A 20,173-nucleotide genomic window follows, 5' to 3' on the forward strand; every position below is an offset into this window, starting at 1 on the left:
AAATAAAGGAAAGGCTGAAGAGATGCTCGGCAGCTAAGAACACTTGTTGCTCTTGCAGAGGACTCAGGTTTGAGTCTCAGCACCCACATGGCAGCTCACACTGGTCTGTAACTCCAGTTCCAGGGGATCTGACACCCTCTTCTGGCCTCCAAGGGCACTTGTATCTAGGTGATACTCATACATATACTCAGGCACATACACAAGATAAAGGAGTAGCAGAGGAATGGCGCCTCTCACCCTCTGGCTTCCATATACACATGTACACACACACACACACACACACACACACACACACACACACACAGAACACAACTTAGTTCCTTGTTAGGTTATACCATTTGTTACTATTTTTATTCCAGTCTACTGAACACTGTATTCATAAGGCTATATATTTATATAAATACATGTTTTTGTATTAGCCAAATGCTCTACCACCAAGTAGCATTCCTAAACCTTGTTATTTTTTAATTATTTTTTTTATGTGTATGGGTGTTTTGCATATATATATATGTATATATATATATATATGTATATATATATATATATGTTTCTGTATCATGTGTGCCTGAAGCCCTTGGAGGCCAGAAGAGGGCTTTTGATCTCCTGGAACTGAAGTTACAGATAGTTGTGATCCACCATGTGGGTTTTGGGAATTGAACTTGAGTCTTTTGGAAGAATAGTCAGTTCTCTTAACCAGCTGAGCCATCAGCCCTTTCTCTTTTTGAGAAAGACTTCTCAATATGAAGTCCTTTGCCTATCTAGAACAGGGTGGCCTTGAACTTGGAGTGATCGATCCTTCAGCCTTTGCCTCCTGAGTGCTGAGATTATAGCTGCAGCCAACCATACTTGACTCTTCTTCTTTTATTTATATTATTTATTTAATTTGCAGTGAATGTGCTATGCTTAGTGCTCTATCACTGAGCTACACACTCCCTTGCTTTGTTTAAAATTTTATCAGTGCCGGAGAAGTAAATGGGGTTAGAGAATGTGTTAGTTAAGTTTGCAGTTAATTACAAGAATGCTGGACAAATGACCAGGCTGTATACTAGTAGCTTGTCTTTGTGAACTTCTCTCTGGTCACCCCACCTCTCCCTTCCCTTTCCTATCTTCTCACCTCTTCTTGTGTTGGTGATGGAACCCAGGGCCGTAAATTAGTTAATATTGCTGCTCTACCCTCGGCCCATGCACTCTTCAACACCCATCCCCTCCCTAGGTTTTTCATAGCCTAGGCTGGCCTCCAACTTCTGATCCTCCTGCCTCTACACTATGCCTGGTTTTATGGGGTTCTGAGGACTGAACCTGGGCTTGCTGCATCCTAGGCCAGCATTCTAGCAATCAAGCACATCCCCAGGATGCCGCTCCCTCTGCTTTTTGTTAAATGAACTCCATATATTGCTTCACTGTTACAACCCAAGAAATTATACCCTACTATTTTTAGCATATTCCATCCCTGCCACAATGTGCCCCTAACACTGGCATTAGCAGTCAAAGTTTGGATATAGACTTCCCGTTGTACAATGTCAGTGTTGTTGTTTTAAGCAATAGTGGGTATGTAGTTTTTGTGTTTTTTTTCAGAGACAGGGTTTCAATGTGTAGCTTTGCGCCTTTCCTGGAACTCTCTGTAGACCAGGCTGGCCTCAGACTCACAGAGATCCGCCTGCCTCCGCCTCCCGAGTGCTGGGGTTAAAGGCGTGCCCCACCACAGCCCGGCCGGTATGTAGTTTTAAGGAGACCTGGTTCTTCTGTATCTTAATTATACTGAAATCTGATAAGGAAGTGGTCATCTCAGGATTACTGGATGTAGATGCTTTGGATCTGATACAGGTTGAAGCTAACTTCGTGATCTTTGTATGTTTACTTTTATTTATTTTTGCAGAAGATTTGATGTGTTCCCCTCCTCCCCAACTCCACCAACTTCCAGGTACATACTTTCTCAGTACTCTCTTTCCCCTCAGTTTCCCTCAGGGACAACAGGAATTTCCAACAGGTAAAATTGATGCAGTTGATTTAATACCTAAATCTTTCCACAGTTTTGACAGAATGAAATTGATTAGGCTGAATAAAGGGATAAGTGTAAATCAGAGAGGGCCTGGAGAGAGCATCCCTTTTGTGGTTGGGTGTCTTCCCGTGGTTAATTGGTTTGGAAGTCTGAAACGTTGTCAGGAAACACCTGAGAGCTGGTCACTCTTGGTAGCAGGACGAGAGTGGGTAGAGGAGCAAGGAGAGGAGGCGGGCTTGGCTTCACCTGGCCGGGCTGCTGGGGGCTAGGTTTCCAGTTTCCGTGTAGGCACCAGGAGAGATGGGGGCAGCGCTAACAAAGAGGAGCCGGGCCGGGGCCGGGGCCGCGGGTAGCTGGCCTATCCCCAGCGACTGACCTCCTAGTGGGCCTCCCCAGTTGGCTGTGTGGCAAGTCGCTCTGCTGGTTCCTTGGCTGACGATTGGCTGTGTAGACAGGAGGGAGCTTGCAAAGAGCGAGGATGGAGTTGAGGGGGCGGGGCTGGCTTCCGGCGGCGGAGGGGAGCGAGACGGAGCGGGCTGGGGGAGGGGGTGTCGGCGCACCGAGGAGTGCAGCGCTCTTGGTGAGCCTGGCACCCGGAGTAGCCGTCTCCCCCTCCCCCTGCCAGAGCCGCTAGAAGCCCCCTCTCTTCTGTCCTCCCTGGACTGGGGCGAGCAGGGCTGCACTGTCCCAGGCCGGCGGGGCGGAGCCCGGAGCCCCACTGAGCGCTGCAGAGCCAACCTCACCTCCTGCCCAGGGCGCAAGGTGTGTGTGTTTTTCCTAACGCCACCCGGACTTTAGCCGACTTAACCTTGTAAGGGGAAATGGAAAGGGAAGTATGATCTCTGTGTCTCATTACCTTGTTTTTATTTTCCAGTTCTGCGTTTCATCCTTCTTTCTGTCTCTTCATTTCATCCCTGCAGCTGGTTAAGGAGATTCAGGACACTTACCTCTTTACGGATGTGTAGATGTCGGCCACGTAGTAAATTGCACAGATGGAAAAAAGAGGAGCCTTTTTCTTGTGGTGTGTGATGCAGTAAACCGGCGGGGAAAAGATAAAACCCAGGCTTGGGTTTTTTAAACTATACAGCATCTGCGTTCATTAAGGCTGCCCTTATTCTCCTCTTTGGGTCTTAATCAGCGGCAGTAATCTTAGAGGAGGAGGTTCTGGTGGAAAGAGGGAGCAGCCCTCCGGCCTTGGTAGTTAAAGCAATCCTGATGATTGTTAACGATTAACTCTGGTAAAGTCTCTTCCCTGAAAACACTGTCACAGGCTTTGTGTATTGGCTCAGTCATATAGGAGAAGGCTAGAGCAGGGGAACTTACATTCTTACTGAACTTGAAGCCTTTATCAGATTCTCCTTTGCTGTCTGTCTTATATTCGTAGATTAGTGATACTCATGGTTTTGTGAAGGGGTTTGTTTCTGTCACAGAAAACCAAAGCTGCATCTTAAAAAAAAATACAGATAGTGTAATTTGTTTGCTTCTTTAAGGGCTCTCCTCCCCAATCTCTATTATTTGGGTGACTGTAGCATTACAATTTAGACAATGATTTTTTGGAGTTCCTTTGCTTTTGTAACTTACTCATTCACTCATTCATTTATCTGTTTGTTTGTTTGTTTGTTTGTTTATAAGAGGAACTCTCTAGTTCAGGCTCAGGCTGGCATGGACTCCCCCCAGCTTGCTTTAGCTCCCCTGAACGGCTGGGAGTTAACAGGTGTGCACCACCGAACTAGACTTGGGTCCCTTCTGCTATAAATGGGTCTCAACAGCTCAGATTAGGAACTGATTTACATATTTTAAATAGAAGGAAAGTTATCAGTAAGGTAAAATGCCCTGAAATTACAATGCTAGGAACAAAGGGTGTGCTTTATTGGATGGCAGTGTTTGTGGTATCTTTTGGTTTTTGTTTTGTTATAATTTTCTAAGAGGTCTCCTGTGTAGTCCTCCTGCTTGTCCTGGGATTCAGAGCAGTCTGACCTGCCTCTGCCTCCTGTGCGGGAACAACAGACATCGTCACTGTTTTAGTAGCTCTGCTTTACCTATGCATTTTCTTTTTCTTTTCTCTGAGACAGGGTTTCTCTGTGTAGCCCTGGCTGTCCTGGAACTCGCTCTGTAGACCAGGCTGGCCTCAAATCAGAGATCCACCTGCCTCTGCCTCCCAAGTGCTGGGAATAAGGGCCACCACTGCCCAGCTTGTTCATTTTCAGTCAGAGGAGTTTGGGACCAGTTTTATCTTAATGTTGATTAGCAAAGAGCTGTGTGAGAAGAAATGAATACCAAGTTCTTGACAACATTTTGTTAAAATAACCAAAATGATTCACTTATTTTAATAATCCAGGTTTAATTTCCAGTGGTTGTATCTGGAATTCAGTTTTGAAGATATAATTGATGTTCCACAGCTGTGTCACAGTTTTAGCTGGATGAGTAATTTTTCTTGATGATTTATTTTATCTCTAGCCAGTCAGGAACAATTGGGATGAGAGTCAAGTATTATGGAAAATAGGGGGCTTGGGATGTAGCTTAGTTGGTAGAGTGCTTGCCTAGCGTCCAGGAGGCTCTCGTGAGATGGAGGAAAAAGAAAGATTAGAACTTCAAGGCCAACCTGGGGAAACCCTGTCTCAAAACAAGAAAAATAGAAATCACCTCAGTTATGGAAACATAGGTCAGGAAATGAACTTTTTGTCTCCATATATGTATATGTGTACACATACATACACAAATACATATTTTATACACATAACATTTCAAGTAGTCTAATCCTGTGTTGGCTCTGGGTTTTTCATTTATTTTGCTTTTATCCCTAAAGTCGAAATCATACTTAAATTGGGAAGGGAAGAGGGCCCTCTAGATGTGTCTTACCTAACTTGTTACTGAAAGTGGATTGTTAATAATCATGGGCAGGCCGGGCAGTGGTGGCGCATACGCCTGTAATCCCAGCACTCGGGAGGCAGAGGCAGGTGGATCTCTGTGAGTTCGAGGCCAGTCTGGTCTACAGAGCTAGTCCAGGACAGGCTCCAAAGCTACAGAGAAACCCTGGGGGGGGGGGGGGGAGAAAGAAAGAAAAGAAATCATGGGCAGCTAGTGTATTGAATAAGATGCAATTGATTTGTTTACTTGTCTTGTTTGAGTCCAGGTCTCATTATATAGCTCTAGTTGGCTTGGAATTCAATGCAATAGACCAGGCTGTCGTCACACTCAAGAGGTTCCCTGCCTTTGCCTTCCCAGTGTGGGGATTATAGATGTGATCCATAACACCTGTGCAGTTGGCTTTGCTCTCTGGCAAGGCGGGGAAGTAGCAAGAACCCCACTTGGAGACTGTGGTACTTTAGCTTGTTTCTCTCCCATTGGATACCCTAGGTTTTTCTCTTCTTCCCAGGTGTAAACACTTTAAAAGGCTTTTATAAGTTGTTATACTTTGCTCCCCGTTTTTTGTTTTGTTTTGAGATAGAGCCTTACTGTGTAGCTCAGTCTGGCCTTAAGGTATATGTGTCTGAGTGCACATGCATGTGCAGGTTTACCGGTCTAGGTACCTCATGTGGAGGCCAGAGGTTGACATCAAGACGTTTTCTTCAAATGGCTTCTTTTACCCCCCCCCTTTTTAAAGACTTGAATTATTATTATTATTATTATTATTATTATTATTATTATTATGTGTTTTAATTTTATACATCAGTCATGGGTTCCCCGTCCTCTCCCCTCCCCCCCTTTTTTTAAAGACTTGAATTTTTTAATTTTTTTTTTTTTTTTTTTTTTTTTTTTTTTTTTTTTTGGTGTTTTCCGAGACAGGGTTTCTCTGTGTAGCTTTGCACCTTTCCTGGAACTCGCTTGGTAGCCCACTGGCCTCGAACTCACAGAGATCCTCCTGGCTCTGCCTCCCGAGTGCTGGGATCAGAGGCGTGCACCACCATCGCCCGGCAAAAATTTTTTTTCTGCATGCATATGTCTGTGGACCATGTGTGTGCGCCTAGTGTCCCTGAAGACCAGAAGAGAGAGTGGGATACCCTGGAACTGGTGTGAATGGACAATTGCTTGTAAGCTGCTGTGTGGGTGCTTGGAATTGAACCCAAGAAGAGCAGCCAGTGCTGTTGCTGTTGAACCTCCCCTCCAACCCCTTTACCTTATTTTTGAGTCAGGATTTCTTACTGGCCGTGGACCTTGCTGATTCCGGCAGAGCAAGCTCTTGCCTATGCTCCTCCTAGATCTGCTTGTTTCTGTCACCTAGCACTGAGTTACAGACATTCCCTGCCACACCTGGCTTTTATGTGGATGTTGGGAACCCAAATTCAAGGGCCTTTTTGTTGTTTGGCGTTGGTTTTATTTTTGGTTTGTTTGTTTGTTTTGTTGAGACAGGGTCTCTGTTGAGACAGGGTCTCTGTGTTACTCTGTCCTGGAACTCGATTGCTATGTAGACCAGGCTGGCCTGGAACTCACAGAGGTCCCCTTGCTTCTGCTTCCCAAGTGCTGGGATCAAAAGTATGCTTCATGCCTGGCTCCCAAATTCACGTCTTTATGCTTGTGCAGCAAGGAATTTACCCAGTGAGCCATTTCCTCACCTCTGGCCTTGAACTTCTGGTCCTTCTGCCTTAGACTACCAAAGACTGGGATTACAGTCTTTTCTTACTACATTAATTTTGCAGTGTAGAGGGCTTCATGCATGTGAGCAAAGCACTCTGCTAACCGAGTTACACCTCTAGAGCTAATATGCCTGTTTTCTTGTCTGGTTGTGCAGTCAGTAATTTGCGTGGTGCAGTAGTTGGGGTTCCCCAAAGAATTTTTCCCAGGAGGCAAGAGGCTATGTATAGAACTACTAATGGGTGTATCTGCATTTGTCTCTAGGTATTATTTAAATGGCTTGGAAATTCAGATTTATCTTCAAGGAAACAATGGTACAAAGCTTTGACTTTTAGTTTATTGGTTGAAAAGACAGTGCTGCTAAAGTTAAAATAATTCATTGAATTTTTTTTAGCAGTATGTTTATATCCATTCTGTTTATCTCTGTGTCTTGCAGCTTAAAATGTAAGAAAAATGGCCTTATGTCCTCTCTCTCTCTCTCTCTCTTTTTTTTTTTTTTTTTTTTTGGTTTTTCGAGACAGGGTTTCTCTGTGTAGCTTTGCGCCTTTCCTGGAACTCACTTGGTAGCCCAGGCTGGCCTTGAACTCACAGAGATCCACCTGGCTCTGCCTCCCGAGTGCTGGGATTAAAGGCGTGTGCCACCACTGACCGGCCTTATGCTCTCTTTAAGGGGAAACTTTAGTCTAATCATGTCTGGAATATAAAATGACTCCTTAGAAAGTGAAGGAAGCTTTGTACTCTTGGCTTTGCTTAATTCCCATAATAATCTGCTTGGACATGATAAGGTTTGGAACTGGGAAAAACTTATTCAAGGTAAGAAAATATTAAAGGTTAAAAATACCTAGGAATGCTGCTTTAGTGTGAGGCGTAGATAGAGACAAATAATGCATTCATGGAGATGTGTCTGGAGCCAGTTCTTAGCTTTGTCAGCCATATGTCACAGCCAGAATCTTCCTTTGTTTTTGGTTTTGACACAGGGTTTCTCTGTGTAGCTCTGCCTGTCCTGGAGACCAAGCTGGCCTCAAACCCACAGAGATCTGCCTGCCTCTGCCTCCCGAGAGCTGGGATTAAAGGCGTGTGCCATGACTGCCTGGCTACAGGTTTGTTCTTGATGAGGATCAGAGCTGCAGTTCTAGTGATGGTGCCTTTTAAGAATTCTTGTTGAGGGCTGGAGAGATGGTTCAGTGGTTAAGAGCATCGACTGTTCTTCTAGAGAACCTGGGTTCAATTCCCAGCACCCACATGGCAGCTCACAACTGTCTGTAACTCCAAGATCTGACACTCACACAAACATACATGGAGGCAAAACACCAATGCAAATAAAAAAAGTAAATTTTAAAAAAGAATTCTTATTGCTTCACAAAAGAAAAGGTGGGTGATGATGGCTGGAGGGATGGCTCAGAGGTTAAGAGCAAGCTGCTCTTCCAAAGGACCTGGGCTCAATTCCCAGCACCCACTTGGCAGCTCACAACTGCCTATAACTCCAATTCCAGGTCACACCCTCACACAGACATGAATACAGGCAAAAACACCAATGCACATAAAATAAAATTAATTTAAAAAAAAAAAAAAAAAAGCTTATTGAGTGTGTGTATATGTGTTATTCAGTGCCTCAGAATAGCCAGTCTGCCTGCCTGTAATCCTAGCAATCAGAAGACTGGGGTAGGATTCTAAGTTTGAGGCTAGCCTGGGCTAGGTAGGGAGACATAAAGAAACAGGTAATTGATAAATTAATCAAGCAAGCAGCCAACCATAGTGATAGATTCACTTAAGCAAGAAATTTGTGTTTTGGGGTTGGATGACAGATGGAGGTTGCTCTGTGGTATTAGATCACACTGTGTTTGAATCTCTCTGGTTTTATAGCTAGTGGGACAGTGAGCTAACATGTTCATTTTGGAAACAGGCCAGTGATAACACTGCCCTTGGGCCTGGATGGATTGGAAAATAGGACAGAGTAAACAATTGAGGGTATAAATAATGAATCTGTCTACTGAGTCTTGATAGAATGAGAGAGATTATCTTCAAAGCTGTTCAGTCTGTCAGTGAAAGAGGAAGAGGCCACCGAATTAATTACTTGAACTATGTTACTGAATGCATTATGGTGTTATTGCCAGAGCCATTCAAAACAAAGTTACTTTTCAATTTAAAAAGGTTATTATGTGTATGTGTGTTTTGCCTGTGTATGTCTGTGTACCATGATCTGCCTAGAGGCCAGAAGAGGGTTTGGATGCCCTGGAACTGGAGTTACAGAGGGCTATTAGCTGCCATCTTGGGGCTGTGAATCAAACCCCAGGTCTTCTGAAAGAATAGCCAGTTCTAAACAACTGAGGCATCTCTCCATCCCCCAAAGTTACCTTTGCATTGTAGACTTACCTCTTATGGCTTCAACCAAGTAAATAATGTGTTTTATCTACCCTTTAGAATGCAGGCCTTTGCTTCTTTCCCCAAACTTGGTGTTCCGTGAACAATGAACAGTCTTTTGTTTAGCAAAATCTTAGACTTCTGCTTAATGAGAAATTTCATTATTTGTAAATTTATGAGGCAAATGAAAAGATCTGGGTCTGCCTTAAAGGAGTTCTTTGGTAACTTGAGTACATATCATACTTCAAAATTAAATGTTTTTAATATAATTGTAGTAACAACTCAGAAAGGTTAAGCCAAGAGTTTCTTTAGCTCAAGAATTATTTCTAGTATTAAGATAAATATTTTTACTTCAAGTTGGGCGGTGGTGGCACACACTTTTAATCACAGCACTCGGGAAGCAGAAACAGGCAGATCTGTGAGTTTGATGCCAGCCTGGTCTACAGAGTGAGTTCCAGGACAGCCAAGGCTACACAAAGAAACCCTGTATTGAAAAACCTAGATAGATAGATAGATAGACAGACAGACAGATAAGTAAATAAGCTTTTAGCTTCTAGATTTATTTTAATCTAACAAATTGATAGTAATATTTGTATTTTTCTAAGGTAGCAGTATCTAAGGCTTTGCAAATATCTAGACAATGTAGTAATTTGACAGTGAGGTCAGACCCAGAACCATGATTTCTGAGTTAGAATCTTCCCTTCTCTGAATGTCAGGGAGGCCTGGAGCTTACAGTTCTTCAGCCCTGGTCTGCTAAGTGACTGAGATTGCAGGCCTGAGCCAGGAGACCTGGCTCTGGCCTTGAACTAGACCTTCCGCTAGAATTACAAAGGTTATATCGTTTCGATTTCTTTTTCTAGATTTCTAACAATATTTAACAGTTTTCTCCTATAATGTAGAAAATCTTTACTTGAAATTATTATTTATTTATTTATTTTTGTTTTTCGAGACAGGGTTTCTGTGTAGCTTTGCACCTTTCCTGTCCAGGCTGGCCTCGGACTCCCAGAGATCTGTCGGGTTCTGCCTCCCTAGTGCTGGGATTAAAGGTGTGCGCCACCACTGCCTGGCTATTTGAAATTATTTAAAGATAGGGATATAGCTCAATGGAAAAGCATATGCATAGCATCCCCAGAGCTCTAGGTTTCATCCTTAGCACTGCACAAAATAAGTCAACAAATAAAAATTTCCTATTTTCCTCATGAGATGCTGGTTTTGTTTCTCTGGTTGCCAAGGGGATCCAAAGATCAGGACACTATTACCAATCAAAAGAAGAAAGAATGATTCACTGTGAAGTGTTAGAAGAAATAGAGAAGAAAAGCCATGGATTTCAGGAAGGGATTGTTGGACTAATTAAAACAGATTCCACAGTAGACCAGGTTTCTTACACTGCAGCCTGTGTGTACCAGTAGAGGCTGTCCTTCCAGCACACGGGCAGGGTTACCGTAAAAGCTTCCTCTCTGTCGCGACATATTAGCTCTTGGTTATTCATTATTTGTACAGAAAAGCCAACAAGCAAAGCATTGACAAAAATATCTATAGTGTTTCTAGAGCCATTATTTTCTTACTTTATGTGTACGGATGTTTTGCCTGCATGTATGCCTATGCACACACATTATGTGCATGCCTGTACCCACAGAGGCCAGGAAAGGCGTCGGATCCCTTCAAACCAGAGTTGCATATAGTTGTGAGCCACCTTTTTGAGACAGGGTCTCACTGTGTAACCCTAGCTAGCCTGGAACTAGTATAGACCAGGCTTGCTGTGAAATCACAGAGATCACCAGCTTCTGTCTTCCAAATGCCAGGATTGAAAGCGCGCGCGCGCGCGCGCGCACACACACACACACACACACACACACACACACACACACACCTACCCCTGTTTTTGAGAGACCCAGGCACTGTGCTAGGCACTTTATGAATACAATCTAATTTAGTCATTTTAGTTAAGGTAGGTCTACTTCACACCAACTTTTCTCTTAAATGGGGAAGTATTGAGGCAGGGCCTTATGTAAGTCAGTATGGTATCCCGTGTGGGTCTCTTGACCATGGCCAGCAAGAGACAAAGGCAGTTTGGTTTAACACAACTCAGTAACTGCTGTTGGTTCAAACTTTGGAAGTCTGACCCTGATTAGCTTATTTTAGGTATATTTAAGCACAGTACAATTTGGTGAAAAATTTCCTGGTGATAAATAACTCAGTTCCTTGTGCACAATAAAGCTTATGACATAGCTGGGTGTGATAGTGCATGCATTTAATTCCAACACTGGAGAGACAGAGGCAGGCAGGTCTCTGTGAGTTCAAGGCCAGCCTGGTCCATAGAGTGAGTTCCTGGACAACCCGGGCTACACAGAAAAGCAAAACAAAACAAACAAAAATAAGCTTAAGACATGACTACATTGAAACTCTTTGTAAAGTACACATAGCATCTTCCGTAAAGATAAGTTCTATAGTTTGGCAAGCTCACAGTATGGATCTAGGGAGGGTCCAGTGTGGTCTTGGCCACACAGATAGTGCAAAGGTCACTAGGCTATTAACCACATCTGACCCCAGTCTTCTGGGTGGTAAACAGGTTATACATGTCTTCCTTTGAGGAGACAACTCTGTGTGTCTGTGTGTTTTAACATTCCTAATCCCCTAGTGCTTATATACAAGAACCTCTGTGCCTTCCACATGTTGGGATTATAGTCTGAAACAACCATGCCTAATTCTGGTGGTGGTGTGTTAGAGTCTTTCCATGTAGCACTGGTTGTCCTGTGTCTTGCTATGTAGATAAGGCTGGCTTCCAACTCATGCCCACCAGCCTCTCCTTCCAAATGCTGGTATTAAAAGTGTGTGTCATTACTGTTACAACCACACCTAACATCTTCGGTTTTTGTTTTTTGGGTGTTTTTATTTATTTTTTTTTTCCGTTTGGTTTTTTTAGACAGGGTTTCTCTGTGTAGTCTTGGTGCCTGTCCTGGATCTCGCTCTGTAGACCAGGCTGGCCTCGAACTCAGAGAAATCTGCCTGGCTCTGCCTCCCGAGTGCTGGGATTAAAGGTGTCCGCTGCTGCTGCTGCTGCTGCTGCCGCCGCCGCCGCCGCCGCCGCCGCCGCCGCCGCCGCCACCACCACCACCACCACCACCACCACCCAGCATGTATGTTTTCCTTTTTTGTTTTTGTTTTCCTTTTTAACAACTTTATTCACATTTCTAGGAATTTTTATTATTATTATTATTATTATTATTATTATTAATTTATTTTGGTTTTTTGAGACAGGGTTTCCCTGTGTAGTTTTGCACCTTTGCTGGAACTCACTTGGTAGACCAGGCTGGCCTCCAACTCACAGAGATCCACCTGGCTCTGCCTCCCGAGTGCTGGGATTAAAGCTTGTGCCACCACCACCCGGCGGAATTTTATTCTTTTTTGTATTCTCAATATACAATGTTGCCACAGCACCTGATACATAATAGGTACTTAGTGTGTGTGAGTGAATGGTGTTTTTACTAAATGTGTTTGTTTCAGGCTATTTACCTTCTCTCTATACACTACAATTGTAGATCTCTCACTTACAATACTATTTTTAATATCTCAGATGTGATTACAGTTTTCTTGATTTCACATCAGGTAATCTCCTTCCCCTTTATGGGAATTGTGTTTGAATGTTCTATAGGTTTTATATATATTTAAATTTACAAAGTAGAAAAGGGAGATTTATTCAATATAGCCACCACATTGGGAAAAGGGGAAAGGAGATCCGGTAACCCCTTTGGATCCTGAAGTAAGATTGTAGGTCCAATCTTGATCAAGGTATGATTACAGCACATCATTGGCCCATCATTGTCTCTAAATTTGTAATCGCCCCTGGAGAGGAGAGTTTCTGTGCTGACTGGCCTAAGCTTTTCTTGAGATTCCTGGGGAATTCCAACTTCCTCAGGTCCACTGCTTTAATGGTCTGACAGCTAAGTGTTTGTTTAGAATATATTCATTTCTTCCAGACTGGTTAAAATTTTCTGCTTTTCGTTTAATACCTCAGTTTTGAGGTGGAATATGTCTATGTCTGAAACAAATATAGTGAACTCAGGCTGGAGCACATTTAGTTAATACCAGGTAGCTGTGTATAAGGTCGTTTTTTTCTCATAACCTTGGCTTTTAGTTTCTTTTAGATGGGCTGGCACAATCAGCTCCATCTTGTGGGTTTGAGACAGATTCTTGCCCTGAAGCCTAGGCTAGTCTCAAACTTAGGATCCTGCTTCAGTTCCCCCAGTGCTGGTTTAACAGGTGAGAGTTGCCATGCTTTGGCTTCATTTAAACCCTGCAGCTGCCTCTCCTCTGTGAACAGTATTCTCTAAAAAGACATGGTTGGTTAACCATGTGCCAGTTTGCTCTCCATTTCCCATGGCAGCACGTAAGATCTGCCTCTGTTGGTCTCAGGTTCATGCTGTCTGTCCTGTGGGCAGTGGCCTAGCATCTCAAAAAACATTTCTTCAAGATCCCTTTTCAGAAGCTGCTCTTGCATTAATTTTTAGAAGACTTATATAGCACAAGAGTTGTATATATATAACATTCTCAGCACTGACACGCTTCTGAACTGTTGATTACATAGTTAATGGATGACTAGAAAAGAACAACCAAATTTTAAGTGTATTTTAGGAATCTGTTACCTAATTTTAACTCGGGAGTATTTTTGCTTTATTTTATTTTTAAACAAAGATTAAGGCCTGGAGAGATGGCTCAGCAGTTAAGAGAAGTGGCTGCTTTTCCAGAGGACCCGGGTTCAATTCCCAGAACCCACATGGCTACTCATAACTGCCTGTAACTCCAGTTTCAGGGAATCTAACACCTTCACACAGACATACACACAGGCAAAGCACAAATGTGCATGAAATAAAAGTAAATAAATTATTTAAAAAAAAAAAAAAGCAGAAGTTTAAAATATTGGCCAGCCGTAGTGGTACGTGCCTTTAATTTCAACACCTGAGGGGCAGAGGCAGGCAGATCTCTGTGAGTTCAGGACGCCAAAGCTACATAGGGACAACCTGCCCATCCATAAATAAATAAATAAATGAATAAATAAATAAATAAATAAATAAAATCATCTCATTTTTATGACGATGACAAGGTGAAGTTCTTTTTGTTTATAAATGTCTTATGTATTCTTTGGCAATTTTTTTACATGTGAATAATGTATCTTGATCATGTGCACCCCAACTCTTTCCATCTTTACTCCTCCCATCTATCCCCAACAGGCCCTCCCCACTTCACGTCTTCCTTGTTAAAGCCCCTGAGTCCAGTTAGTGTCGCCTGTGGAATGCTTACTGCTCTTGGTGGCTGAGTCACTGTAGTTGCAGCAGAGGATTCATGAGGCCATTGAAGTGAGGACACTCCTCATTGTGTCAGAACACGGTGTTTATTCCGTTATTATCCTCCCATCCTCTGGTTCTTACATCTCTATAGGACCCACCCCTCTTCTGTGGTTATCTTTAGGCCCTGGGGAGTGAGGACTTGATGCAGATGTCCTTACTGTTTGGGGCTGAGCACTCAATGCACTTATTCTCAGCATTTTGACTAGTTATGAGTCCCTCACTAACTGCTTCCCTCTGCAGAAGATCCTTTCCTGGTGGATGTTGAAGGACTCGTACAAACACAAAACATTTGGAGGTCAGTTTGACTTGTCTGTGTAGCAAGTCATTGTTAATAGGTTACCCCCTAGGGCCCATGACCTCCCCAGGCGTGGGCTTCTTATTAGGTTTACAATACCAGCCTTACTCCCTTCTGTGGAACAGGTCTCACATCCAGTCCAAAAGCATTGACCCCTAACTTTCACTCCTCCATTGTACAGTGGACATATGTTGCTTGGCTGGTTGGTATTGTAGAATATATGGACACCATTGATGGCTTTTCTCCCTTGGGAGCATGCATACACCGTACAGCACTGTGGAAGCATTAGCTAGCAGGAAGGAAGTTTTCAGTCAGTTCCATCTGGGTTTTCTGTCCTGTAACTAAAATGTTTGTCAGCAGTATGGACTCGCTATCTAGGCCTGATGTACTAGAAGAACATCAATAGCCTGAGTCTCAGGCCTCCTTGCACAAGAACTCATAGGTGAGGTTTCTTTTTTTTCCTTTTTAAGATTTATTTATTTATTATGTACACAGTGTCCTGCCTGCATGTATCCCTGCAGGCCAGAAGAGGGCATCACTCTCATTATGGATGGTTGAGAGCCACCATGTGGTTGCTGGGAATTGAACTCAGGACCTCTGGAAGAGCAGCCAGTGCTCTTAACCACTGAGCCATCTCTCCAGCCCATGGTATCGTCTACTGTGGTGATTTGAAAGAAAATGGCCCCAATGACATGTGACACTATTAGGTATGGTTTTGTTGGATTACGTATGGCCTTGTTGGAGGAAGTGTGTCACTGTGTGGGTGGGCTTTGAGGATTCCTGTGCTCAAGCTATGCCCAGTGACACAGTTCACTTCCTGTTGCCTGTGGATCAAGCTGTTTCTCAGCTCAAACTCTCAGCTCCTTCTCCAGCACCATGTCTGCCTGCATGCTGCCATGTCCCACCATGTTGATAATAGACTAAACCTCTGAACTGTAAGCCAGCCCAGTTAAATATTTTCCTTTATAAGATTTGCTGTGGTCATGGTGTTTCTTCACAGCAATAGAAACCCTAACTAAGATATATAGTATTTTTATTCCTTTATTTTCTTTTCCTGGAACTTGCTCTATAGACCAGGCTAGCCTCGAACTCACAGAGATCCGCCAGCTTCTGCCTCCCGAGTGCCACCACCACCCGGATAGGGTCTCTTTACATAGTCCTGGCTATTCTGGAACTTTCTATGTAGACCAGGGTGGCCTGGAGTTTTCTAAGGAAACAAGTAATGCTGGGCATGTTGGGACATACCTGTAATCCTAATACACAAAAGACAAACCTAGGAGAGTTGCCTTGACTTTGAGGCCAGACAGGACCATGTAACAAGATCCTGTCTCAGTAAACAACAACAACAACAAAACAGGGTTCAGTGAGGAAAAGGCACTTGCTACCAAATCTGATAACCTTAGTTCAGTCTCTGGGACCTACATGGTGGAAGGAGAGAACTGATTCCTTAGGCTGTTTTGTGACTCTGACGTGGATGTATATACACACAACAGATTTTTCTGTATATAACCAAAATGTGTTTTGTCAGCAATAAATATAAAATTAATAATAATTTTTTAAAAAGTAGCACTAAGGGCCAGTTGTGGTGGTGCACACCTTTAATCCCAGCATTCAGAAGGCACAAGCAGGTGTATTTCTGTAAGTTCGAGGACAGCCTGGTCTACAGAGTGAGTTTCAGGACAGCCAGGGCTACTAGAGAAATCCCATCCCCTCTCCCCTCCCCCCCAAAAAAGACTTATTTGTATGTTTTTTTTTTTTTGTTTTGTTTTGTTTTTGTTTTGTTTTGTTTTGTTTCTTTGTTTTTCAAGACAGGGTTTCTCTGTATATCTCTGGAACTTACAATGTAGCCCAGGCTGGCCTTGAACGCAGAGATCTGACTGCCTCTGCCTCCTAAGTGCTTGGATTAAAGGTGTGCGCCACCACCACTCAGATTTTTATTTGTTCATTGTTTTTTAAACTTCTGTACCTGAGTGGGGTCTGCCAGTTGTGATGTCTCCTACCTATAAACCCACAGGCTGTAATGAAGAAGCAATAGAATCAATCACTACAAGATCAAGGCCAGCCTAGACTCCGCAGTCTATTCAGTGTCAGCAGGGCAATAGTAAGACTTTTTTTGGGACTGTGTAGCTTTGGAGCCTTTCCTGGAACTCTGTAGTCCAGGGTGGCCTGGAACTCACAGAGATCCGCCTGCCTCTGCCTCCTGAGTGCTGGGATTAAAGGCATGTGCCACCACTGCCTGGCAGTAAGACTATTTAAAAGAGAAAAAAAGTGAGTGCAGTAGCAGCGTGCTTGCCTAACACCGAGCAAACTGGGTTCAAATCCCAGCACCACCACCAAAAGACAAACAAAATCTGTTGATTGTAAGGGAGTGGAAAGATTGGTCAGCAGTTCTAAGTACTGGCTCACGACCTTCTGAGGATTCAGTGCTCTTTCTGACCTTCCAAGGCACCAGACATTATTTGGGGCACAGATATATAAATGCAGGCAAAACATCCATAGACAAAAAATAAATTTATTAAAACAAGAGCTCTCTCTTTTCTGTTTTCTCTCTGCTCCCACCATCTTTCTGTCTTCAGGCCTGGTTTCAACTCTGGCACAAAGAAAGAAAGGAAGGAAGGAAAGGAAGGAAGGAAGGAAGGAAGGAAGGAAGGAAGGAAGGAAGGAAAGAGGAAGGGAGGGAAGGGCTGGAGAGATGGCTCAGAGGTTAAGAGCACTGACTGCTCTTCCAGAGGTCCTGAGTTCAATTCCCAGCAACCACATGGTGGCTCACAACCACCTGTAATGAGATCTGATTCCCTCTTCTGGCCTGCAGTCATACATGATGTATACATAATAAATAAATCTTTAAAAGAAAGAAAGAAAGAAAGAAAGAAAGAGAGAGAGAAAGAAAGAGAGAGAGAAAGAAAGAGAGAGAGAAAGAAAGAGAGAGAGAAAGAGAGAGAGAAAGAAAGAAAGAGAGAAAGAAAGAAAGAAAGAAAGGGAAAGGCGTAAACGCAAGTCTGCCATGACATTCCAGAGGAAGGAGCAGTGTTTTAGCAGAGTAAAGGTGAATGAGTCAGGCCACAGAAGTCTGGCATATCTAAAGCCTATTCATAAGTGATTTAATTTTGCCAGTGAAACAGATGTGCCTGTCTGAAAATGAAATGATGGGGTTATTGAGATGGTTTAGTGGGTAAAGGCGCCTGCCACTATGCCTGGTATCTTTAGTTTGATCCCTGGTACCTATATGGTAGAAAGAGAAAACCCAAGTTGCCCTCTGACTTGCTACATGCATACCGTGGTCCATGAGTACACTCACAAATAAATAAAATGTAATAAAAAATAGAGAAGAGTTTATGTTGGGTTCTCTTTTTTACATTTTTTAAAATTTATGTATATATGTGTATGCATAAGTGTATGTGCACTGTGTGCATGCAGGAGCCCAGGAAGACAAGAGGCCATTAGCTCCCCTGGAACTGGAGACTTGCAAGCAGTTGGGAGCTGCTGTGTGGGTTCTCTGCAAGGGTAGTCAGCACTTTAACTGAGCCACCTCTCCAGCCCAGTGCATCCTTTTTTATTAGAGCCCAGTGGTACAGAGTGCAGACAGTGCCGAGCTTGGGAGCATGGAGGTGAGACCACAGTGCTTTCCCTAGGTGGTTCAGAGAGACTGGGACAGTTCTTAGCAAACTTGACCTTTGATGGCGTTAGCTCTTTTAAACTCATCTTTGTTAGAAGAAGCTCTGGTTAATGATTCTTCTCTTGGCTCAACATGCTGGGCATTAGCTGGAATTGCTGAGTGATTTGCAGTGGGGGAACCATGAGAGCAATTTCGTGTTTGTTCACAAATCATCATTAGTAGTTTCCTTTGCTCTCAGATAGAAGGAGCAGGAGAAATGGGCTTTTTGCCAATGGCAGCTTCCCTCCTATTAGGGCGTTAGTTCAATTATGTCCAATTAACTTTTATTGCAGATAGCAGTGATAATTACTTGGAGTCAGTTTGGGCTGCAGTTATCCCAAGGCTGAAAGTATGAAGTTGATGGATTTTAATGACCACCGTGACACAATTCATTCCCTCCCTGCACTACAGTTATTTCTTTGTCCAGACCTCTTTTATACAAGAGGTCAGAATGTTACAGAAATCTGTCTCACAGTGAAAACATACTGTCCTTTTGAAGAGCTGTGTAGGGTCATATTTTAAAAGAATCTATTAGGAACAGCCTTAATGTTTTTTTATATTCTGAGATCATACCCTTGAGTTCACTTCTGCTTATCAGAGGAGACTAGACCAAGATAGAACTGAACGTCATTCTCAGCAGTATGTGCTAATTGTAAGATTATAGTAATTTGCAGGAACAGGCTGGTCTCTGGTTATATTTTAAGTTCTGTCCTAAGTACAAAAGAAAACTTTTTGATTATTTTTAAAATCAGTAGGATGCTAAGGATATGCTTCCTCAGCTCTCTAGGCATATTATCTGTGTATTGACAGAGTCTCCTGTAACCCAGGCTGGCCTCCCACTTGGTATGTAGCTGAGAATGACCTTGTACTTCCGATCCTCTTGTCTTCCCTTCTCAAGTGCTGCTGTTAGAGTTGTGAAGCAGCACACTGAGTTTTCAGTGTTGGGCCTCATGCAGCTAGGCAAGCACCTGACCAGGTGAGCTGCATCCTCATCTCCTCACTTTATAATGTTCCCCTTTCAAAAGTGTTTATTCGTCTGTTCAGCATGTATGTGTACGTGAGCACGTGGTCTCGTGAGAGTGTAGACACATGGGCCCTGTGTGAAAGTCAAGGGACACTGAGCTCTCCTACCACATGGGCTCCAGGCTTCGAGCCCAGGCTGTCACATTTTGTGGCTTACCTTTACCCTCCCAGCCATCTTGCCGATCCCAAGGATGGTCTTTCAGCAGAGTGAAAACAACCATTACTTGGAGGGAAAAGAGGCATAGAAAGGAAGCGAGCCAGAGAGTGATGTGTGTCTGCAGCCCTCATACTTAATGGTGAGGGCAGGGAGATCAGAATCTCAAGGTAATATTTTCAGCTATACATTAATTTCAAGGCCTTCCTGTGCTAATTGAGACCCTGTCACAGACAAAAATGAGAATCCTTACTAACAGACCACTCCCTCCAAGTCTTTGCTGTGTTTTCTAACTCCACCTTTTTTATACTTAAACATTGCTACTTTGTATTTTTTCCTTCCCCTACCCTTCCCGACTTTTCCAGACAGGGTTTCTCTGTGTAGCCCAGGCTGGCCTCGAACCCAGAGGACCACCTGCCTCTGCCTCTTGAGTACTGGGATTTAAGGTGTGTACTACCAATGCCACCCCCCCACACACACACACCCTCCACCCACCCAAGACAGAGTTTCTATGTAAACCAGGCTGGCCTCAAACTCACAGAGATCTACTTGCCTCTGTCTACTCGATGCTAGTTTAAAAGGAGTGTTTCCTCATGTCCAGTTATTTGTCATTTTTTTAATTAAAAAAGGAGGGGGGTTGGGGATTTAGCTCAGTGGTAGAGTGCTTGCCTAGTAAGCACAAGGCCCTGGAGTCTGTCCTTAGCTCTGGGAAAAAAAAAATATTCTATTCTACTTAATTTACTTCTTTCCTTTCTTTGTCTTGGGAGAG

The 20,173-nt window shown here is 43.4% G+C and overlaps 1 protein-coding gene across 3 annotated transcripts in view; it reads left to right on the forward strand.

Annotated features, from left to right (window-relative positions):
* Fam222b (family with sequence similarity 222 member B) overlaps nucleotides 1-20,173 on the forward strand; it is a 63,085-nt gene that overhangs the window by 23,521 nt on the left and 19,391 nt on the right. The window contains exon 1 of one of the 3 annotated variants that reach the window (XM_036197059.1): nucleotides 2,547-2,761. The exons of the other annotated variants lie outside the window; for them this stretch is intronic. The gene's annotated coding sequence lies outside the window, so the exon portion shown is untranslated. Of the gene's footprint in view, nucleotides 1-2,546; nucleotides 2,762-20,173 lie in introns of those variants that run through there. 3 annotated transcript variants of the gene reach the window in all.

The sequence above is a fragment of the Onychomys torridus genome, chromosome 8, assembly GCF_903995425.1.
Source record: "Onychomys torridus chromosome 8, mOncTor1.1, whole genome shotgun sequence".
NCBI lineage: Eukaryota > Metazoa > Chordata > Mammalia > Rodentia > Cricetidae > Onychomys > Onychomys torridus.